The sequence below is a fragment of the Perognathus longimembris genome, chromosome 4, assembly GCF_023159225.1.
Source record: "Perognathus longimembris pacificus isolate PPM17 chromosome 4, ASM2315922v1, whole genome shotgun sequence".
Taxonomy (NCBI): domain Eukaryota; kingdom Metazoa; phylum Chordata; class Mammalia; order Rodentia; family Heteromyidae; genus Perognathus; species Perognathus longimembris.
The window spans coordinates 74,817,966-74,841,176 of NC_063164.1; the positions used below are offsets into that span (position 1 = coordinate 74,817,966).

The 23,211-nt window shown below is 35.3% G+C and overlaps 1 pseudogene; it reads left to right on the plus strand.

The window, feature by feature from the left end:
* The first annotated feature begins 3,277 nt into the window (after positions 1-3,277).
* Positions 3,278-4,948, plus strand: LOC125350700 (annotated as a pseudogene).
* The last annotated feature ends 18,263 nt before the right edge of the window (positions 4,949-23,211 follow it).

The following is a 23,211-nucleotide window of genomic DNA, read 5'->3' on the forward strand; positions in this document are numbered from 1 at the left end:
GCAATAAATTCATAACACAACAATGTCATCATTATATCTTTCTCTAGTTTCAGGTCCCCACAGTACAAGTAGAATATGGTAAGTGAGGAAAACAGTATAGATAATAAGATGCATGTGGTAAACTTAGTACCTTTCCTTTTGTTCTGCCACCCAAATGGTCATTCTTTCTGATGGATGAATAGAATTTATATGTGTTTGTGTATATATATATATATATATATATATATATATGTGTGTGTGTGTGTGTGTATATACATATATGTATGTATATGTATACATATATGTATCACATTTTCTTGATCTATTCATCCACTGAGGGACATATCTTGGCTATGGTAAATAATGCTGTAATGAACATGGTTGTGCTTTAGTGTGGCCTGGTTTTTGGCCCATTGGATAAATGTCCAGGAGTAAAATTTCTAGGTCATAGGGAAGCTCTATGTTTAGCCTTTTAAGGGACCTTTATACAGCCTTCCAGAGAGGTGGAACAAGTTTACATTCCCACCAACAGTGTAATAGAGTTCTCTTTTGTCTACATCTCCACCAGCATTTATTATCATTAGTTTTCCTGATAATGGCCATTGTAACCGGAGTGAGGTGAAATCTCAGTGTTGTTTTGATTTGCATTTTTATGGCCAAATATGTTGAACACTTGGTGTGTCTATTGGCCATTCTTTATTCTTCCTCTGAGAAGTCTCTCTTTAAGTCTTTAGCCCATTTATTAATTGGGTTGTTGTGTTTTTGAAGGTTTATTTTAATTTTGTGAGCTCTAAGTATATTTTTTCTATTAAGCCCTTGTCTGATATATAGCTAGTAAAGGTTTTCTCCCATTCCGCAGGCTTTCTATTTATCTTGATGGCTATGTCCTCTGCAGGCAGAAGCTCTTCAGGTTCATATCTCATGTATCTAGACTGTCTGATTTGTTGTGATTCTGGATCTCAGTTTAAGTTTTACCCCATGCTGAGTAGGATAAGGGTTTCCCCTACCTCTTCCTGTAATATTTTCACATTGTGGTTGATTCTGGTGCAAGGTGATATATGGGTATCTAGCTTCAGTTTTCTGGATGTGTGTAGCCAATTTTGCCAGCACCATTTGTCAAAGAGGTTTTCTTTCAACCTGTGTTTGGGGCCCCTTATCAAATATTAGGTGGCCATATGTTTGTGGGCTTATTTCTGGGTTTTCTATTCTGTTCCATTGGTCCTCAGGCCTCTTCTTGTTTCAGTACCAAGCTGGTTTTGGCTTTGTATTACTTCTAAAACAACTTTACAGAGTTTTGATTAGGGGGTCAAGCCAGTAAGTATGCTTATAACTACTCTATTCCCTCATGTGAAATTTCCATTGCTTGGACACTTCACTATTCTTTTTTGTATGAAGTCAGTGGTGATTTTTCAGCAGCATTGTCTCAGCTTCTTTAGCCATCTTTTGTGTCTTTCTCCTTATGTAGGTCCTATCAAAAAGCAACTCTACCATGGCTTTGTCTACCACACCAATTGTGCAATGCAACAAAATCCTTGAAAATGATCTAGAGCAGTTCCTGCTGATTAGGTCAGTTCACTATTTATGCATGTGGGAAGAGAAGTGACTAATGAACACTGTTAGCTCTGGCTGGCATCTTTGTGTATGAAGGAAACCAACCGTTTGCTATTTATTTAAAAAATCCCATATACTCATTTGCTCATAAGGTCTACCTATGCTATTCATATCAGATATCACTGTGTGTGTGTGTGTGTGTGTGTGTGTGTGTGTGTGTGTGTGTGTGTTCTTCTGGGGATGATAGTCAGTGCTACCTGTTAACAAATATAAAACCAAATCTCTGTTTTTTCCTAAGTAAGTTGAGAATACTCTCACTAGACTAAAGCCAATTGATGTGGGTATTGACAAAAGTGAAATACAGAAAAAGATATTTGAAGGGTTCTGAAGAGAGAAGAGACTTAGGAATACAAGATATCTAGATGAAATGTCAGTTTTTATTAGGACTAGAAAATAAAGAACAAGGATATATGTGACTTGAGATGCGACTGCATAGACAGATAAGAGCTAGATTATACAACAAGCTTTGCCTCAGAGTTTATTCTTTCCTTTCTTTCCACTTTCTTTCTTTCCTTCTTTCCTTTCTTCCTTCCTTCCTTCTTTCTTCCTTCCTTCCTTCCTTTCCCTCCCCCTCCCTCTCTCTCTCTTTCTTTCTTTCTCTTTCCTTCTTTCCTTCCTTCCTTCCTTTCTTCTTTCTTCCTTCCTTTCCCTCCCCCTCCCTCTCTCTCTTCCTTCCTTCCTTCCTTCCTTCCTTCCTTCCTTCCTTCCTTCCTTCCTTCCTTCCTTTCTTCCTTTCTTTCTTTCTTTCTTTCTTTCTTTCTTTCTTTCTTTCTTTCTTTCTTTCTTTCTTTCTTTCTTTTTCTTTCTTTCTTCCTTCTTGTTCACTCAAAGCTTGCATTCTCTTTAAGCCACAGTTCCATTTCGGATTTTGATGCCTAGTTGGAGAAAGTCTTATGGACTTTACTTCCTTAGCTAGTTTGAAACTATGTTTCTCAGAACTCAGCCTCATGAGTACTTAGGATTAAAAGCATACTAGCACCTAGTTCAGAGTTCATGCTTAAATCAATAAGAGAAACAAAAGATTTATATGTGGTATGAAATAATTGTGTATAAAGATGTGAATTCAAGTTCCTCCCTGGTCATATAGAAAATGTCTTGAGTTTTCAGTGAGATTTATAGCACTCTATTGTGGACTGAGATATAAGGTCCATCTTGAAAGAAGGTAAAAAGAGAACCTAGAGAGGCCAAACATATTTCATCCTACTCATCATTTCTAACCACTTATTTTCACCTTCTCTTGTGAATTCAGATTTTCCAATGTAGATTACCATTGTACCCAGGTAGAAAACACATGAAAGTTTCACTCTTCCCATAGCAACAGCAAAGAATATTTAGAAAACCTTGACTTAAACTGAGGTTTGTACCTCAGTTTAAAAGTACTATGTCTACATGAGAAAAAAAATTGGTAAAATCAGGCATACATACAGATAATTCAAGAATGCTTTTCCCATCACTATCTCTAAAATTCAACTACCCTGTTTATGTCTATATTTTGTAAACAAGAAATATTTTCATACAGATCATACACATTTTGTTTTGCATTACGTAGTTGCAGAATCAATTATTTTAGATGAACAAATTTTCTGGCACTTTGCAAGAACAACAACAGACTTTTTTTTAACCTGGAAAGAAAAAATTGAAATGTTAAAATGAAATATTCACTTTTTCGCAAAGGCGTTGGCCGACAGAACGCAGTTGCCGCCAAAGCCACCCCTAAGTCGAAGCCAAAATGGGAAAGGAAAAGACCCACATCAACATTGTCGTCATTGGACACGTCGACTCTGGCAAGTCCACCACCACCGGACATCTGATCTACAAATGCGGTGGCATCGACAAGAGAACCATTAAGAAGTTCAAGAAGGAGGCTGCCGAGATGGGAAAGGGCTCCTTCAAGAATGCCCTGGGTCTTGGATAAACTGAAGGCTGAGCAGGAACGCGGTATGACCATTGACATCTCCCTGTGGAAATTTGAGACCAGCAAGTATTACGTGACCATCATTGATGCCCCAGGACACAGAGACTTCATCAAGAACATGATTGCAAGCACATCTCAGGCTGTTGTGCTGTCCTCATTGTTGCTGCTGGCGTGGGTGAATTTGAAGCTGGTATCTCCAAGAATGGGCAGATCTGTGAGCATGCCCTTCTGGCTTACACACTGGGTGTGAAACAGCTCATTGTTGATGTTAACAAAATGGATTCCACTGAGCCACCCTACAGCCAGAAGAGATAAGAGGAAATCGTTAAGGAAGTCAGCACCTACATTAAGAAGATTGGCTACAATCCTGACACAGTAGCATTTGTGCCAATTTCTGGTTGGAATGGTGACAACATGCTGGAGCCAAGTGCCAATATGCCTTGGTTCAAGGGATGGAAAGTCACACGTAAAGATGGCAGTGCCAGTGGAACCACCTTGCTCGAGGCTTTGGACTGCATCCTGCCACCAACCCGTCCCACTGACAAGCCTTTGCTCCTGCCTCTTCAGGATGTCTACAAAATTGGTGGTATTGGTACCGTCCCTGTGGGCCAAGTGGAAACTGGTGTTCTCAAGCCTGGCATGGTGGTTACCTTTGCTCCTGTCAATGTCACCACTGAAGTGAAGTCTGTTGAAATGCATCACGAAGCTTTGAGTGAAGCTCTTCCTGGGGACAATGTGGGATTCAACGTCAAGAACGTGTCAGTCAAAGATGTTCGCTGAGGCAATGTGGCTGGGGATAGCAAGAACGATGGAAGCAGCTGGCTTCACAGCTCAGGTGATCATCCTGAACCATCCAGGCCAAATTAGTTCTGGCTATGCCCCTGTGCTGGATTGTCACACTGCTCACATTGCCTTCAAGTTTGCTGAGCTGAAAGAGAAGATTGATCGCTATTCTGGTAAGAAGCTGGAAGATGGCCCTAAATTCCTGAAGTCTGGTGATGCTGCCATTGTTGATATGGTTCCAGGCAAGCCCATGTGTGTGGAGAGCTTCTCTGACTATCCTCCTCTGGGTCGTTTTGCTGTTCGTGACATGCGGCAGACAGTTGCTGTGGGTGTCATCAAAGCCGTGGACAAGAAGGCTGCCGGGGCTGGCAAGGTCACCAAGTCTGCCCAGAAAGCTCAGAAGGCTAAATGAATATTACCCCTAACACCTGCCACTTCAGTCTTAACCAGTGGTAGAAGAATGGTCTCAGAACTGTTTATCTCAATTGGCCATTTAAGTTTAATAGTAAAAGACTGGTTAATGATAAAACCTTCAAAAGGAAAGGAAAATGTTTTGTGGACCGTTTTTTGGTGTGGCAGTTTTAAGTTATTAGCTTTTAAAAATCAGTACTTTTTGATGGAAACAACATGACCAAAAATCTGTCACAGAATTTTGAGACCTATTAAAACAATTTAATGAGAAAAAAATGAAATATTCACATTGTGACCCACGCAGACCACCTGGAATTTTTTTAACCATTATCCCAAGTCACAACTCTTTTCATACACTATAACGTGTACTCCCTAATTTCTCAAGAGATATTTGCTTGCAAATTAGCTCTTTGTTTTTCTGTGCTTACACATTAATTCCGACCTGTAGTCAAAGCTTTTATTTATGAGATCACAACAATTGTTTAAGTCATTGCAATAATAATGGAAATCTTTACATTATTCTGAGATGGGAGGAGAAGAAAAGGATGTTTAAAATGAGCAATCCTATCATCTTTTTAAATTTTAATTTTATTGTCAAGGTGATGTACCGAGGGGTTTCATGAGGTAGTAAGTTCATTTATTATCATACTTGTTACTCCCTTCGTCATTTTTATTCCTATCATTTTATTTGGTTTTATCTTTAAAGACAAAATAGTAAAGAAAATTAATTTAATATTCCTGGAGCTAGGAAAGTAAACAATATCTGTATATTTTTTTCACTTAAAGGAAAATGATAAAAAAGAGGTAGTGTAGCTATTCGATGGCATTTACTGTTATCTGAATCACTCAGTCTTCCATGAGTGGTATAGTGTATTATCACCAAATGGAAGGGTAAAAGAGTGAGCTAATTATTAGGCTCCATTTTGCTAAGCTACTGTGGGATAATTTCAATCATATAAACTTACTCAGTTCCACAATGAAAAGAGTCACATGAATTCAAACTAGAAGTTTTTTCATCAAACTAAATTATTCTAAACTCCAAATCATTTCTACAATAAATGATGCCTTTGATCCACAGCAAGTCAACCAGATAATTGCCATTTCTCCCAGTTCTTCATGTTGTGAAAATTCAGTTGGCTTATTGTGGGAGAGGACTATGACCTGCTCTTTTCTGTGCCTCGTATGAGATACAAATGATGAGGCCATGACAAAGAAAATAATGATTAAGTGGTAAATTTAAGATTATACTTGCAACTAAAAAGTAACTAGAACTAGTCTTGTTCTTGTGACTGGGTTATGCAACTGAAACAAGCAAAAATGGATGAAATATATGAAATCAAAGTTTCCAAGACAGAAATTATTGTATAATGAAGGATAATGATCATTGAAAGGAATATGGAAAATGAGGCAAAGATAGTATGGACAGAAAAATAACTTACAGAGGCATTGCCTGAAAACCATAAGCCTATAGACCCAAGAAATTAAAACGTAAGTATAATAAAGATAAAAGCAAATCTCAATCTTACTGAAATCGCATTGCTTAAAAGATAATAGAAAGCTCTTACTAGCCAGGGAAGAGACAGGAGTAGGTTAGCTTAACTTGACTAAACCATAGTGTATGATACATGAATAACCATGATTCAATTCCCTGTATAGTTAATATGTGCTCCAAAAGTGAACCACAGGAAAGCAAAATTGATTATATTGGGAAGCAAGTACCTACAGGAGGGGTGAAGCCAATGGAGAAAGTAGGGAAATAGGGAGCGAGTTTCAGATCTTTTAGTATTTTATAGAGTCTTATATGGAAAAAATTTTATAAAAACCCTCTTATAATGAACGAATGAAAACTGTTGAAACTGCTTTAGAAAGGAGGGACAGATGGAAGAATGAGATAGGAATTGAGTTTGATTGGGGTATGTTTTATGTATGTATGTACATAAGTATGTATGTATGTATGTGTCAAAATAAACTCACTCAAGTACAACTAATAGATACTAATTGAAAATCTTTTAAAGCATATATTTTTATTTTAACATAAATGAAGTTACTTACAGAGAAGCAAATATAATAGGTGGTTAAGAATATAACCAATCAAATGTCATTTTCTAATAAAAGCAACTCAAAAAGAGAGTGTGATAATTCTAAATTCCTAATTAAAATTATTTATTGACAAAGTAATACAAAGAGGGGTTACAATTTCATACATAAGGCAATGAGTACATTTTTATTACACTTGTTACCTCCACTCTCACTTTTCTCACACCTTTCCCCTCCCAATTCCCTCTCCCCCTAGAGTAATATAATTAGTTTACAGCATATTGTCTTCTAAGTGTTTCTGATGCATTAGTTCACCCTTTAACTGTTTTCTCTCCATTTTGATGTTCCCCTTCCCTTCCCTAGTCCCAATAAACATATAAATAATACCCAGGATACCAAAATCAGTTTCAGTGATGGGGTAAAACCATAGGGAAGAAAGACAAAAGAAAAAGCCACAATTTCACATGGTATGTTGAAAATAACAACAATAATGATTAACCACTGATTTCCATATCTTGGAGTTCATTTCACTTAGCATCATCTTAAATGCTCATATGTACTAGCTAAAGTCCTTCCATTTCCTTATGAATGGGCAATGCCATTCTTTCTGATGGAAGCATAGAATTCCATTGTGAATATGTGCCACATTTTCTTCACCCATTCATATATGGAGGGGCATCTGGGTTGGTGCCATATTTTAGCTATAATAAATTGTGCTGCAATGAACATAGTTATGCTGCTAGCTTTCGTGTGGTCTTGCTTATAATCCTTTTGGGTAAATGCCCAAAGGATTATGCCTGGTAAAAGCCAGGTTGCTGGGTTATATGGGAGTTCTTTTTTTTTATTGTCAAAGTGATGTACAGAGAGGTTACAGTTTCATATGTTAGGCATTAGATACATTTCTTGTACTGTTTGTTACCTCTTCCCTCATTCCCCCCTCCCCCCATGAGTTGTTCAGTTGGTTTACACCAAATGGTCTTGCAAGTATTGCTTTTGGAGTCGTTGGTCTTTTTATCCTGTGTCTCTCGATTTTGGTATTCCCTTTCACTTTCCTAGTTTTAATACCAGTATGTACAGTTTCCAATGTACTCAGATAAGATACAGTCATAGTGTAGGTACAACCACAGGAAGAGGATATAAGAGGATCATCAACAATAGAAGCTACAGTTTTGCACGGCATGCTGAAAGTGATCACAACAGTGTTATAACGGGCATTTCCATAACATGGAGTTCATTTCACTTAGCATCATCTTATGCATTCATAGGGACATAACTATTATGCTCTTGTGATCCTCTGCTGTGACTAGGCTAAACCTGTGCAAATTATTCCCTACAAGCGAGACCATAGAGTCCATGTTTCTTTGGGTCAAGCTCACTTCACTTGGTATAATTTTTTCCAAATCCTTGCATTTCCTTATGAATGGGGCAATGCCATTCTTTCTGATAGAGGCATAAAATTGCATTGTGTATCTGTACCACATTTTCCTGATCCATTCGTCTACTGAAGGGCATCTGAGTTGGTTCCATATTTTAGCTATGACAAATTTTGCTGCAGTGAACATTGTTGTGCTGGTGGCTTTAGTGTGTTCTTGTTTGTGGTCTTTTGGGTAGATGCACAAAAGTGGGGCTGCTTGGTCATAGGGGAGCTCTATGTTTAGCCTTCTGAAGAATCTCCATAGGGCTTTCCAGAGAGGCTGAACAAGTTTACATTCCCATCCACAATGAAGTAGGGTTCCCTTTTGGCCACATCCCCTCCAACATTTATTATTGTTAGTTTTCTTGATATAGGACATTCTTACTGGGGTGAGATGGAATCTCAATGTTGTTTTGATTTGCATTTCTTTTATAGCCAGTGATGTAGAGCACTTTTTCATGTCTCTTGGCCATTCTCCATTTCCTCATCAGAGAAGTCTCTTTTTAACTCTTTACCCCACTTGTTGAGGGGGCTGTTGGTTCTTTGCGGTTTTGCTTTTTGGAGGAATGTAACTTTTTTAGTTCTGCATATATTTTAGATATGAGGCCTTTGTCTGTTGTATGGCCAGTAAAGATCCTTTGTATGTTTAGACTTTTGAGAAACCTCCACACTGCCTTCCGGAGTGGTTGAAAAATAAACTTTGGATTTCTCAATAACAAAGTTTGAAAATAAATAAAGCAATAATTGGTAGAACCACAAGTAAAAATGAGTAAATTTATTATGGTAAGATTTCTGATATGTTGTTTGCATTTTTATTGTTCTGCTGTGGACTGTAACATAACGACAGATCTCAATACCCTTTTTCTGTAATAGATAGAAGAAATAAAAAGTCAATAAGATGAATTGAAAAACACCGTTCACATATTTAATATAATGAGAATTTGTGAAACTCCTCACTATAGTAATTGTAAAGAATGCATTCTTTTCAAATGTATAGGCATGAACATATTCTAATTTGGTACATAAAATAAGACACAATATATCAAGAATGGAAAACAAGCATGTCTTCTTATAACAATAGAAGGAACTTTAAAATAAATAATGGAAAGATCGCTGAAAATCCACAGATATTTGCAAATTGCTTAGTATATTTCTTAGTAATCCGTTAGTCAGGAGAAATAAATTAAAAGAGAAGTTAGAAAGCCATTTGAAATAAATGAGGATAAAAAGACATTATCTCAAATTGAAAGGGATCCTACAAAATAAGTAAAAACTACCTTCAGAAGGACAGTTGTAGCACTAACACATTTTCTGTTTCTACTTTGTCACTCAAACTTTCCCTGAGGGTGATGCCTTCTCCCAAGGTGTTCCATGGGCATAACTTGAAAAGCTGCAGACAACCTGCACTTTCTGCCCCAACCTAAATAATATGATTCCAAAATCTATCAAGATAAAAAAGAAAAACCAATGAAACTAAGAGCTTGAGAAAACCACTAAACTGGATGGGCATTATGTATAATTCTTAGGTACAAAGAGAATGAATGCATCCAAATCAACCCAGTACCAGGTATGTGAAGACTAGCTTACTAACTGGCCTATAGATACTAAAAAGGTATCAAGAGAGTATTGTAAGCAACTGTGCTAATAAATTCAACACGGTAGATAAAATCCACAATCTCTTTGAAAGGCACATACACACACACACATACACACATACACACACACACACAGACACACACACACACATCTGGAAAAATTCAACCTTCTCTCCTGATGAAAAATTTTACAAAATAAGATGTCAATCTTCAAAGCGTTCAAAATACACATTAAAGAAAAAAATATATATAGTAAATTTACTTTGGTTAAAAGATTGATTTTTTTCTTCTTTAGATTAACAGCAAAACAAATGTTTCTGGCTCTCATGTTGATAAGGTACTAGAAGCCATAAGCACAATAATAAGCTAAGAAGAAAAAACCAGTCAAATTACAAATAAAGAAATAAAACTGACTTTGGTCTCAGGTGTTGAAAATCTACAAAAGAGCTTGTCACTCTAATGAGTTTTGAACAAGACTAACGATTACAATTCTAATATTTTATACCGCTCAATAACATTTATAATATCATAATACACAATGCTTAGAAATAAGTCAGAGAAGGTGTTTGCACCTGTATATTAGAAACTATGATATGAAAAACGATGAAAGCAATTAAAGAAGACTGGGAAAAAATTGAATATAACATGTTCATTGGTTGGAAATGGCAATAATTTTAAGATAATAATTTTCTCTAAGTTTATATACAGATTTATTGCAATCTCAAGAAAAGTCCCAATAAGATTTGTACAAATAAGCAAAATATATCATCTTGGTTTCTAGAAAATAGCCTAAAGAGCTTTATAGAAAGACAACAAATCTGAGAACCACAGAGCCTAATTTTCATTACTGTGATGATATGGCACGTTGTAGGATAACAGGCAAAGTGATCAATAAAACTACTAGTGAGACCAGAAATAAACTTCCACACAGATTGTTTACTTTTAATAAGCATATGAAGATAATGGTGAAGAAAAACAAACAATTGAAATTGGAAAAAAATTGAACAGTTTACAAAAGAAGTTAAATAAATGATGAAAAAGTGTATCAAAATATTTTCAACACAGACATGGAAATGGAAAATAAATCAACAATGGTTATGCGGTTATTTCACAACCATTGAAGCTAATTAAAATTTAAGTAAACCATATAATGTGTTGATAAGGGTTTGGAGCAACTAGAACTAACACACTACTAATAAACATGAAAAAAACTGAATAAAAATTACCCCATTTGTTCAATAAGATAAACACATACCATTTATCTGGTCATTTCTTTTTATAAATTTATTCATTTCATTTCTTATTGTCAAAGTGATGTACAGAGGGGTTACAGTTTCATACATAAGGCAGTGTGTACCTTTCTCATCCATCTAGTTACCACCTCCCTCATTTTCCCCCCACCTTTCCCCTTCTCATTTCCCTCCCCCCACCATGAGTTGTAGAGTTGGTTTACAGCATATAGTTTTGTTAAGTATTGCTGTTGTATTGGTTTATCCTTTATCCTTTGTCTCTCAATTTTAGTGTTCCCCTTCCCTGCCCTAGTTCCAATACACATATATACAAAATCCAGGGTACCAAAATCAGTTACAGTGATATCAGGGGTAAAACCATGGGGAAGAAAGGCAGAAGAAAAAAGGCATAATTTCACATGGTATGTTGACAATAGCAACAACAATGATAAACCACTTCTTTCCATAACTTGGTGTTCATTTTGCTTAGCATCATCTTATGTGTTCATATGTACATATTGTGGCTTATTGAATTTCCATTGCATCTCAATAAAGTTGTTAAGGGACACAAATTTTAGCCTGAGATTTTTTAGAAAGGCTAATGAATACCTAAATAGGAACCCACAATTTTCCTAAAAGGAAATCTTGTCTTCCACAGATTTGTTGATAATCTAGCATATTACAGAGATCTGTGATTCATATAAAAATATTATAAAAAGGTTAAGTTGCCTGCTCAGTAAAAATAAACATAAATGATGTGGAAAAAGAAATAACATTTCTTGAGTATAACTCACTTGTATATGTACACTATGTTTATACTGAGATGGTAACATAATGATTTTTCCCTTCTCTGTTCCTTGAAGAAAGAGGGTATTACTGTATAAGAGCAGAGATTTCCCAAAATTGATCAGAATCCAAGTGTTATTGCATGACCTAATATGTGGTGTGTGCTTCATGAACCTAGTCTTTCACATATGGCTGTTATTAGATAGCACTACTTGGCTATCTCACAAAGTAGCATTTTGTCTAAGAGTGAACTCTGCCCTGCCCTTTACTAATGTCTCTTATACTTGATAAATTCACAGGGAGAGCATGAAGCCCTCAAATTCAGGCTACAAAGTAGGAAGTATGTCGTAGAGAGAGTATTTCTATTTGGTTTTTAAGTGCATTTTGCCTTGACTAACTTCATATATTGATTGTTACAAAACGGACCAGCACCGTAATGATTGAATGATCACAATGTATTACATACAATGAATTTTGAATACCACAGAACTAATTGAATAAATGAACGGAAATATTAATATTGAATTAATGGGAATGATCAGAGTGAATTAAAAATAGCGGGCCAAATTCTGCGCCTGGATATGCATGCACAATTTCCATTGACTTCAATGGGGGTTTTGTTGTGTGTATCCAAGGGCAGAATCCAGCTTAATGAATTTTTTAATTGTTTTTAAATGGTGAATGAATTGGTTAAAGTGCACAGCATTAGAGAGGACTTAGTACATATTGCACATATCCACATGATTTTTAAATATGTCTGAATTGCATCCTTATAATCTTATATCTGGGAGCCACCACAAATGTTAACTTTTAATTTGCAGGAAATAAATGAAACCATTTCTGTTTTATTTTCTTTATGAAAGATTAATACATAGACATTACCAAAGACTTTCATATACTTCTGTGAAAATGACAAGGGTTTGATTTAGTAATGAAGACTCTAAAAACAATCTGAAACTTCACTTAGGATCCATTGATGTTCTTACAAATGTCCTTGGGATCAATTTTAATAGATTCAAGTCACCCTAACCTGTATTTATCAGCATTTTCTTTCAGTAAGAAAATATGAAACCAAATATTGTAAAAATATAGGTGTGATGTTTTATTTCAATATTCTTAGTTTTTAAAACTACTAGAATCCAGTGGATGAGGGATTGTGATGAAATCAATAATGTCTTTTCTCTTCTAACTTATTCAGTCACTAAGATAAACCAATTATACTCCTTCCACCCATTAAGCTGGTATATGAAAATCAATACCACAAACCTGAATTTTATAATAATTCTGCATCATTGTCAACATTGCCTGCTTAGTAAAGACACTCTTTTGTGAGGTAAACTTTAAACAGTTATAAGAAATATAAGAAGGTATGCATGTGTGTCTATAGGGCTAATCACTTAAAAAAAAATTAGTTATTTATTTTAATTAACCAGTTTACTTTTTAGAACGTGTGTTATTTTCCAACAGTATTAAACATAGAACACAGAAAATTTCCCTATGCCTTTTCTCTTAGCACAAACATATTGAATTCCCCACTACGAAGATCTTTAATCAATATAGCACATCCATTAAAATTGAGGGATTAACACTGACACATTATCAGCACAACTTAGTTTATATTAGATTTAACTTCCATAAGTATTCCAACTATGTACAGTCAGCTGTGCACCATCACAGTATCATTTCAAATAGTTATCCTGCCCCAAATCGGTCTATGCCCAATTAGTTTCTCCTCTTACCTAAAACCCCCTGGCATCCACTTTTCTTCAAACTGTTTCTATAGGTCTGTATTTTCTAGAATTTCACATAGTTAGAGAGTTCTTTCATATGCAGTAGAGAGTTCTTTCATATTGAATTTGTCTTAAAAGTGTTTGTTTAAAGCACTCCTGTTTCTTCACTTTTTTATTTTATTTTATTAGCATTGAATAGTATTCTACTGTCTAGATGTACCACAGTTTATCCATTCGCCACCAAATGATATCTTTGTAGCTTTCAAATTATGGCAATGGTAGAGCTGGCATGTACATTTGGTTGCAGTTGTTTACTGGGTGCATTTTCAACACATTGGGTAAATGCCAAGGAACAGAATTGATGCACTGCATGATTGGTGAAAGTATATTTTACTTATATAAAAGAGTTAAAGTCTCTTCCAAAGTGACAATATCATTATGCATTACTACCAGCAATAATTGAGAGTTCCAGTTACTCCACAACCTTGTCAGCATTTGATGTTGTTAGTGTTTTGAATTTAGATAGCTTCATAGTGGCTGCTCATTGTCATTTTAATTTGCCATTCCCTAATGACTGTAATGGCAAGCATCTTTTCATATGCTTATATGCCATCTGTACACCATATTTGGTAAGGTGTCTGTTCAGATATTTGACTCATTTTTTAAATTGGGTTATTCATTTTTTACTTATTGATATTAGGAGTTCTTTTTACATTTTGAGTAACAGTTCCTTATCAGATATGCTTTTTGAAAATATTTCCTCTACTTTGTGTTGTCTTTTTCACAGAGCAGATGTCCTTTTAATTATAATTAAGTCCAATTTATCAGCCCTTCTTTTCATGGATTTTGTCTTTAGTTCTTACTGTAAAATATCAGCACCAAATAGAAAATTTCATCTGTATTTGTCCCGTGATATTGTTTTACAGTTTTACTTCCTCCCTTTATGCCTGCAATCCATTTTGAGTTAGTTTGTGTGAAGGGTGTAAGTCAGAGTCCAGATTTTTTTGTTGTTTTTCTCTTATTTATGGATTTATTTTTTCCTAATGCATTTATACAAATGTTTCTTAATTTATCATATCAGTTTTTCAGCACAACTCATCTTGAACAATGTCACTCCTTTCAACCTTCTCCCTTGCATGTCTATTTAAATATCCATTTAATCACTCTAGGTATTTTGTTATTCTGTATCATGTGTTTGGTGTATTCTATTTGCTAATTTGTCAAAAATCATTTGAGATTATTTGTGTAGGTATGATCCTGAAATCTCTATTCTATTTTATGAATGCATCTATTATTTTGCTAATATCATATTCTCTTGATTACAGGTTTTACTATATGTCTTAAAGTCAAAAATTTTGAAAACTCCAACTTTACCTCCTTTCCAATATTATACCCAGTATTCTTTTACCTCTCCATATAAATGTAAGTTACTTTGCCAGATCACTTTTGTTTTGAAAGACTTTTCTTTTTTTAATTCATCTTTCTTTTTGTTGATTGAAAATGAGAGAGAGACAGAGAGAGAGAATGTACAAGTTCTAAAATTGCCACCTGTACCAAACCTTTTGAAGTAACTACTGGAAAAGACAAAATGGTTACAAATTGATCTACTGGAGAAGGTCATTATTACATTATTGCCAGAATAAAGTGCTGCTAATTAATTTTCATTACATGAGTGATTATAATTATATATTTTAAATATGAATGCTTAGGTAATAAAATATTTTTTCTGTACTATAAAACATCTAGTCTACAGAAGTATTTGAGCCAACTTTAAAATGTTTTAAAATACTATTATTTTGATTAACCAAGCTTTAAGATATTAATTATTTTAATCTAGTTAAATATGCAATTTATGCTCTAATACCTGAATGCAAAGGCTTATTCTTTGTCTCAAAAAACAAAGAGTATATAGAGGGTCTTGAGTCAGAAAAATTAATATGAATGAAAGTCCATTGAATGCTTTGAAATACATTGAAGGAGAAATCCTCTCAACTTAAACTGTATAACATTGTCACTTTAAAGCATTGATAATATCAGATTTAATTACAGAATTACTCGTGAAGTGTTTATATTTGTTTTAATGCTTTGTATTTAATCATTTTGCATTTTCCTTTGTAATAAAAATAAAGTGATGAAATTAAAATTTAGATTTCCACAGGCAGAAGATCATTTTGAAATGTGACCAGTAAATGAACAAAAACATGACTTGTGGGTAAATGAGGAATACTGTAAACTGGAGAGGAATTGCATATGGACCAAGCATGATGGCCCTCTTCCACTGTGAAAAATAAAAACGAAAAAAATGTTTCAGCAATTATTGATCACAGGAAGTATTTTGCTTGTTTTGACAGAACATTTTGTGATAGGGTCAATTTTAAGCCATATTACTTAGAACACTTCTAACACTAGGAAATGAATGTATTGTTGTCTATAAGTAAGCCTACAAACAACAAAAGATTTGCACTAACAATTCTGAAATCTCAACGTCCTTAGCACAATAAGGAAGTACAGACAGCCAAAATATTGTTAATTTCACTGTTGAACACTGTAATATGGACAACATGGTAACTCATGGTAAATAGCTAAGTGCTGATTGCTCATACCTGTAATCCTGGCTAATGAGGAACTCAAGATATGAAGATCATATTTTCTACCTAACCAGGCAGAAAAGGCTATGAGATCCCAATCCAAATTGAAGAACTGACATGGGATATGTGCAAGACCATGAGGCCATGAGCATCAGTACTAAATCAAAAGAAAGAGTCAGGGGGCTGGGGATATGGCCTAGTGGCAAGAGTGCTTGTCCCGTATACATGAGGCCCTGGGTTCAATTCCCCAGCACCACATATACAGAAAATGGCCTGAAGTGGCGCTGCTGCTCAAGAGGCAGAGTGCTAGCCTTGAGCAAAAAGAAGCCAGGGACAGTGCTCAGGCCCAGAGTCCAAGCCCCAGGACTGGCCAAAAAAAAGAAAGAGTCAGGATAGAATGCCAAGACTATGAAGATCTGGGAGATTGAATGTGATAGGATAATTGATAAGGATTTGTTCATTCAAGGACAACTCGGAAGAGGAAGGTTATTGGAATGATTATTATTATGTTTGAAGGAAAAAGAAAGTATTACTCTTTATGCTTAGACTGTCATGATTTTCAGAGTTCTTAATGTTTTTATATTTATTCTTGATTTGAAAGAAAATCAGTGGGTTCTTTTTCAAAATGTTCATGAAATTGGTATGGCTTTTGTTTGGATTATGACTAGATTTCTGAACAAAAATCAAGGAAACGATCTTATAATAATGAGGAATTTGATATGTATTTAATTTATATATTGTATGTAATTTTCATGCTTCTTTCTGATAACAATGGCTAGAATTAGCTTATAAGCAGGTAGCCAATAGAAAAAGTATATAAAGTTTTGTTGGTGACATTAATACTTTCCTTTGAAAAAATATAATATCCTAGAAAGTAATGGCATGAGATACATTTTAAAGTAATGCCACATGTCTTACAGTTGCCCTTGGTAGGATTCATTATATGCTTGGACTAGGGAAAGAACTAGAGCTGAGAAGATAGATGGATGAGATGGCTGAACTGGGAATACCTTTTCCTGGCGACCACTCATGTTTTTTGAGGCCTCCAAAGCCCCTAAGGAGAAAATTAATGTTAGGTAAGAAACATTTGTATGTTTAAAGTTTTGTAAGGAAAGGAGAGACAATTTATTTGGTCTGCTGAAAAGTGCAAATTCCAGCATTTTGAGCATCAAGGGTATGAAAAGCAATTGCAATTGTTTTGTGGATCTGGCCCTTGGGTTTGTCATTCAACTTATGCATTGCAGCTAGAACAGAAATTTCTGCAGTGTGGTGCCTCTATGACTTTTCCTACGAAATCTAATGCTCTTGCTCCTAGACATAATATGAAACACTCTGTTAGTCTGCATTATATAACTTCCAACCATATAATTTCATACTTGGCTAAAAATCTGAAATTTTTCTTGGGAATAAAATATAAAGAAATAATCATATTAAACTTGAAGTCACTGATATTAAAGTATATAAGAACTTTTCCTTAAAACTGAATATTTTTAACTATCTGCTTCAAATAATAGCTAATCTGGACCAGCTTAATACAGTTTTTGATAATGTTTTACTTCACATTCAATTTTGGCTTTGCATGTTCTTTGAATTTTGTTCTTTTGATACTAAATAAACTTTGAGAAATGAATTTACCCAACTTAGGAAGGCAAATATTGATTTTGTTATAAAGTCAATGCCATTTGTCAGGCTTCTTCATTTTAAATATGTTAGAGTACACATGATTTTATTAAACTACCATTAAAATCATACTTCATATAACTGAAGCTTTTTTTTTTTGACTTTTGAATGCCCTTAAGGATTCAGGGGAAAAAAAGGTGCTTATTATAAAGAATTAGCAAAAGCTTCTAAGATTTTCAGATTTAACTTCCTCTTAGAGTATAATATTGGTTGTGCTGGCTACCTATGTGTACACTGTAATTTACTAGCACTCTAAAGACAGGCATTTCTTGGGAAGCTCATAGTGAATGTTGTTCTCATTTCAGTAGGAGAGAAAGGATCTCTTTCAGAAGGTTCATGAACTTTAAGAGCCTTGGGTCTCTTTGATTCTAAAAGGAAATAAATTAAGTATATTATGATATTGATGAGAATTATTTTATTACATTTGGTTGGCTCTTGAGAGCTGTCAACTCAATGGGGTGTTGTCATTAGAGACAATTATTAAGTCATTTTGCATGTGTCAGTAATGTTATTCTCTGGTTAGCAGAAATAACTCATTAGATCAGAGGTCTTAGGAGACTTTCAGAAACCTCAGTTAACTTGATCTAGCAGAAAGAATGCTCTATGTGTCTCACCAGAGCTTTTCATTAGTTGTAGAGAAATGAAAAGCTAACACTTCATATTGAACAACAAAAACACAGACATCAATAAAACCTACTGTTGAATAAAAATGCTATGAAATGTCTTATTATTCTATTCCCATTCTTTCTCCTTTGGTTTTGATTAATTTTTAAAATTCCTACAAATATTACATTATGAGTCTCTGTGTTTCAGCATTCACAAATGATGAAATTGTCGTGTGGAAACTATTCTGTGTTGAGCATCTTAATACATCAATTTAAAATTTTCAGCTTTGGAGATAGATGGACTTGAGATAAAATCCCCAGATTTGTCATTTATTATATCTGAGATATGAAGACCAGTCAGACATCTAAGGGGACAATTTGGAAAACAGTGACAGAAAGATGAAGACCAGAGAGAGACTTCACAGGAAAAATTTAAAGGGTGGATGATTAGGCATTTTCAGGTTCAAGTAATCACAGGAAACTTCTTGTTTTATTTAAAAGAGGTAAGTACTTGGGCAAACTACTTACTCTTTGAATTTATTTTATTAACTTATAATATAAAATCAGTAACACCAAATTTATACAAAGCATATGGAATTCCAGGTCTAGAGCTTAGCAAAGAAGTCTCAGAGATAGGATGTGGCTCAGGTATAACAGGGTGCTTACATGCTCTATGTTTGGTATTCCTTAGCGCACACGTACACACACGATAGGAACAAACAAAGTGTTTTTATTTTCTGCATCTTCACTTATTATAGGTGCATGCACATAGACACACTTTTTCTTCAGAATTAGTGTTTTACTTTAAGATAGTTAACCAGTTATATCAAACGTGAAAATGGATTACATGTTGGTCTCAATTTTGTGTATTTTCCTGTTTGATATTATTCTCATATTGTATTGGTAATAATATGTAGTATTTTAAAACTTGCTTAAATATGACTACCTTCTCCTAAATCACATAAAATCATATAGGGTGAAGGATTAGTTCTCTAGAATCTTTAGAATTGTTTCTTAATACAACTCCATAGTTCATGTCCACTGAAAAAAAAACAAGGTTGCCAGCCCTAAATTTTAGAATCCTTTACCAATGAGATCTAGATCACAGACTTTTTTTTTCTTTTTGCCAGTCCTGGGGCTTGGATTCAGGGCCTGAGCACTGTCCCTGGATTCTTTTTGCTCAAGGCTAGCAGCACTCTACCACTTGAGCCACAGCACCACTTCCGGCTTTTTTTATATATGTGGTGCTGAGGAATCGAACCCAGGGCATTCTGTATGGGAGTCAAGCACTCTACCACTAGGCCACATTCCCAGCTCTAGGTCACAGACTTTTCTATTGCAACTTATGTAGCTGCACTGCTTCTGGGCCAGCCCAAGATGGATAATATGGTGGACACCACACATATAGTTTGCTTTTATTCATCAATAGTTCTGATACAGCATTTCCAAAGGATTATCTGATTAAGAGTGATTAAAACTCATTACCCTATGCCTTAAAACCAAATAATATATCCTTCAGTTATGTCAACATTTTTTTGGCAGAATGGCTTTGGAGTTACAGGAACGTTGTAAAGACCACATGTAGAGTTCCATGTACCCTACACTAGTATACCTTATTACGGTATCGTTTTCTAAAAAAATAAGCCAACATTATTATATGTCTATTAGCTAAAAATCCACATTTTATCATTGACATGCTTTTTTTTTCTGTGTCATTTTTTTCTCTTGAAGTTCACTCTCAGTATATTTCATCCATTTAGTTGTCATCTCTCCATGTTTTCTTTTTCTGTCTGTGATTGTCCTACACGTTTCCAGTCTTTTGTGATCATGACAATGAGACATTGATGATTTTGTTAGATAGCCCTTACTTTGAACATGTCTGTTGGGCTTGGGTACTCTTCACACTCCCTTTCACGCCCTCTCCCCTAGTCACCCGGCCCATAGATGAAGCTAGGGTGGAGCGGGGGAGTCAGCACTGACCTGCCGCGTGGGTGGCTGATCCGAGAATCTGTGCCCGCCCCCTTACCAATAGACAAAGTCGCATGTCTCGGGGTCAGCTTCTAGAGCTAACTAAGACAAAGACACCGGGGGATGATTCCGAGAGGAGGGGATTGGCCAGGATGCCGATAGGCTGAAAGCTGTCACATGATCTCCCTGAGCTAACATCACTCGAGAGCGCCGAGCCAGGGTGGGGCTGGTAGGCGCAGGGCTGGCTAGGCTGGGAGACGCCTGGGCTGGCTGGAGAGTTGGGGGCTGGATGCAAGGGCGGACCCAGAGAGGGTAGCCTGCTTCCGCATTCCCCCAGGGCTTGGGGGAGGGGCGTCAAGCCTAAGGGCGGGATCCCAACACATGTCCACATATTTTGTTTTATAGCTAGACTGAGGATATCAGAATGAGGAAAGTCTCCTGTTTACTTTCATATTCTGATTGAATTTTGTGCACTGAGATTTCAAAGCAGTTTTCCCATATGAGACAATACTTGAGATTATCCTATGCTATTCAGTTTTCTTCATCAAGTTTTACTTGGTGTTGAGATGAAAGCTTTCCAGATAATTAATGGAGAATATGTAATGATACTTGCAATTATACACCCAAAGTAAAAGAAAATATTTTAGTGTATTTCTCTGAACAGGTACATTCCCATCAAAAGTCTATTGTCCTCCAGCTTCTTCAATATTAAAGACAGTTACTCATCAAGTATTATTCCTCAGGACATTTCATTTGTTTCTATATACAAAAAGGTCAGCCTGAAAAATACATCAAACCTGAATGAAAACATCCTCTCTCCCTATGCAACATACCAGTGCTTGAAGTTTGCTCTTCCAGCATTATTTGTTTAATGGAAATATTTTCCTTACCACCTGGTTCTGGCAGAAAGTCAAAATTTGCATTTATATGAGGTAGTTTATCAAATATAACATACAGAAGTCTGTTAAGTACACATTGCATTTTGTTTGTGAGAAAATCTGTTTGTATTTAATGTAGTTTTTAAATTAACCTTAATGAAAGCTTCTGAAAATTGTTGTTCTAAGCATTTGAAATATGCAACAAGAACTGGTAGAAGACATAAACATGTTTTCCATTATATGTTATCAGATAGCCCAAAATTACTACAAAGAAGAATGTGAGACTATGTTAAATTAGAAGATAAGCAAGCATTTAGTTAAAAGCAAAATTCCTTAGAAGAAGAAAGCAATCAGCATAGCTAACCTCAGATATTTTAAACAACCTTTAGTCAGAGGTATTTTAATACTTTTTTAAGTTAGAATATTATAGATATTGTAGATTGTTCATTGTAGATTCTATGTGGAAATGAAAGTTTTGCAACAAACCCGAAAATGTCATTTATTATCCATAGGCTTGTTAAATATAGAAAACTTCAGGTTTTCTGAGGTGCTGAGAAAGGTAACAGGTATGCTGTCCCTATATGTCATATATTTCATTTTTCTTTTTTTCTTTTTTGTTTTTGCTGGTTCTGGGGCTTGAACTCAGGGCCTGGGCACTGTCCCTGAGCTTCTTTGGCTCAAAGCTAGCACTTTACCACTTGAGCCACAGTGCTACTTCTGGCTTTTTCTGTGTGGTGAGGAACCAAATCCAGAGCTTCCTGCATGCTAGCAAGCACTCTACAGCTAAACCACATACATTCCCAACCCTGTCTTAATATTTCTTAAGGTAATAGTTAAGTCATTCTCTCTTGACTTTCCAACTTCCCTTTCATTCCTTACAATGTTATTTGTAATCTCATTTAGAATTTGCACATATTCCAGCAGCTTCCCATTCATTGATATGAGATTAACATTTACTTCTAGTAGACTGATTCTATCAATTTGGGTAAAGCAAGGGTCTTTAGAAAAATTAGGAACACTAATGACAAACCTCAACAAGTTCTAAGAACAGGAAAGCACAGGGTACTAAACTTAAAGAGGAAGTTTAGATCTGGCTCTCCTTCATCCTTGCTATGTGGGAGGAAATGGACAATATTTTCAGGGAATCGGTTTTTTTTTATTATGCAACCTAGAAATCTAAGTATTTGTATAAAATCATACAGTTTTCTATCATAGAAAGGAACTGAAACGCTAGAAATATTCTGTAAGCCTCGAAATACTACTGGATACTAGCTTGCAGCCTGTTTTACAAAGAATAATAAATAAGAAATGTTAATACTTGTCCAATTCAAGCAAAGGCTTGGGAAATGAGTACTTCCTTTAGCTAATATTATCTTTCTCTGGGTGGAAGGCCATGCTTATTTAGAAATAAATCAGATCTTATTCAGAGCTAGTGCTCTTCAATATTTATAGCATTTGACAAAGTCTCTGTTATGGTCTCTAATCATAGAATTTGCTACTACTTTGATCACAAACCTCTTTGAAGCTATTGCACTGTTATGCTGATAGTTTTTAAAAAGTCTTAAAGGTTTCATGTAATAAATTACATATTTAATTAGATAACAACTATTTTAGCATCCTCTAGCCCTCACCTCTTTAACTTAAAATTATTTATTCATAATTTTCATTATACATAGCCTCGTCTAAACATTTCCTTGTTTTGTTTTCCATGTTGGTGATCAAACAAAGGGTCTCATGAATGCATGACAGTTAGACAATTGCTCTGCTACTGAGTTATGCTCACAACCTAAAATGTTTAATTTACTAAATATGTAAACATCATGTTTGATTCTTCATATGGTAATCATTTGACTTGCTAGCTGCAAATGGCATATTCTTGTTGTAACTCATCCTATTTAGCAGAGACCATTTGGATGAGCGAGCAATCATCACTTTGCATTGAGACAAAGAGAGAAACTCTGGATTTCTGCATTCAGTTCTGTAAAGAAAAGTAATCCATATC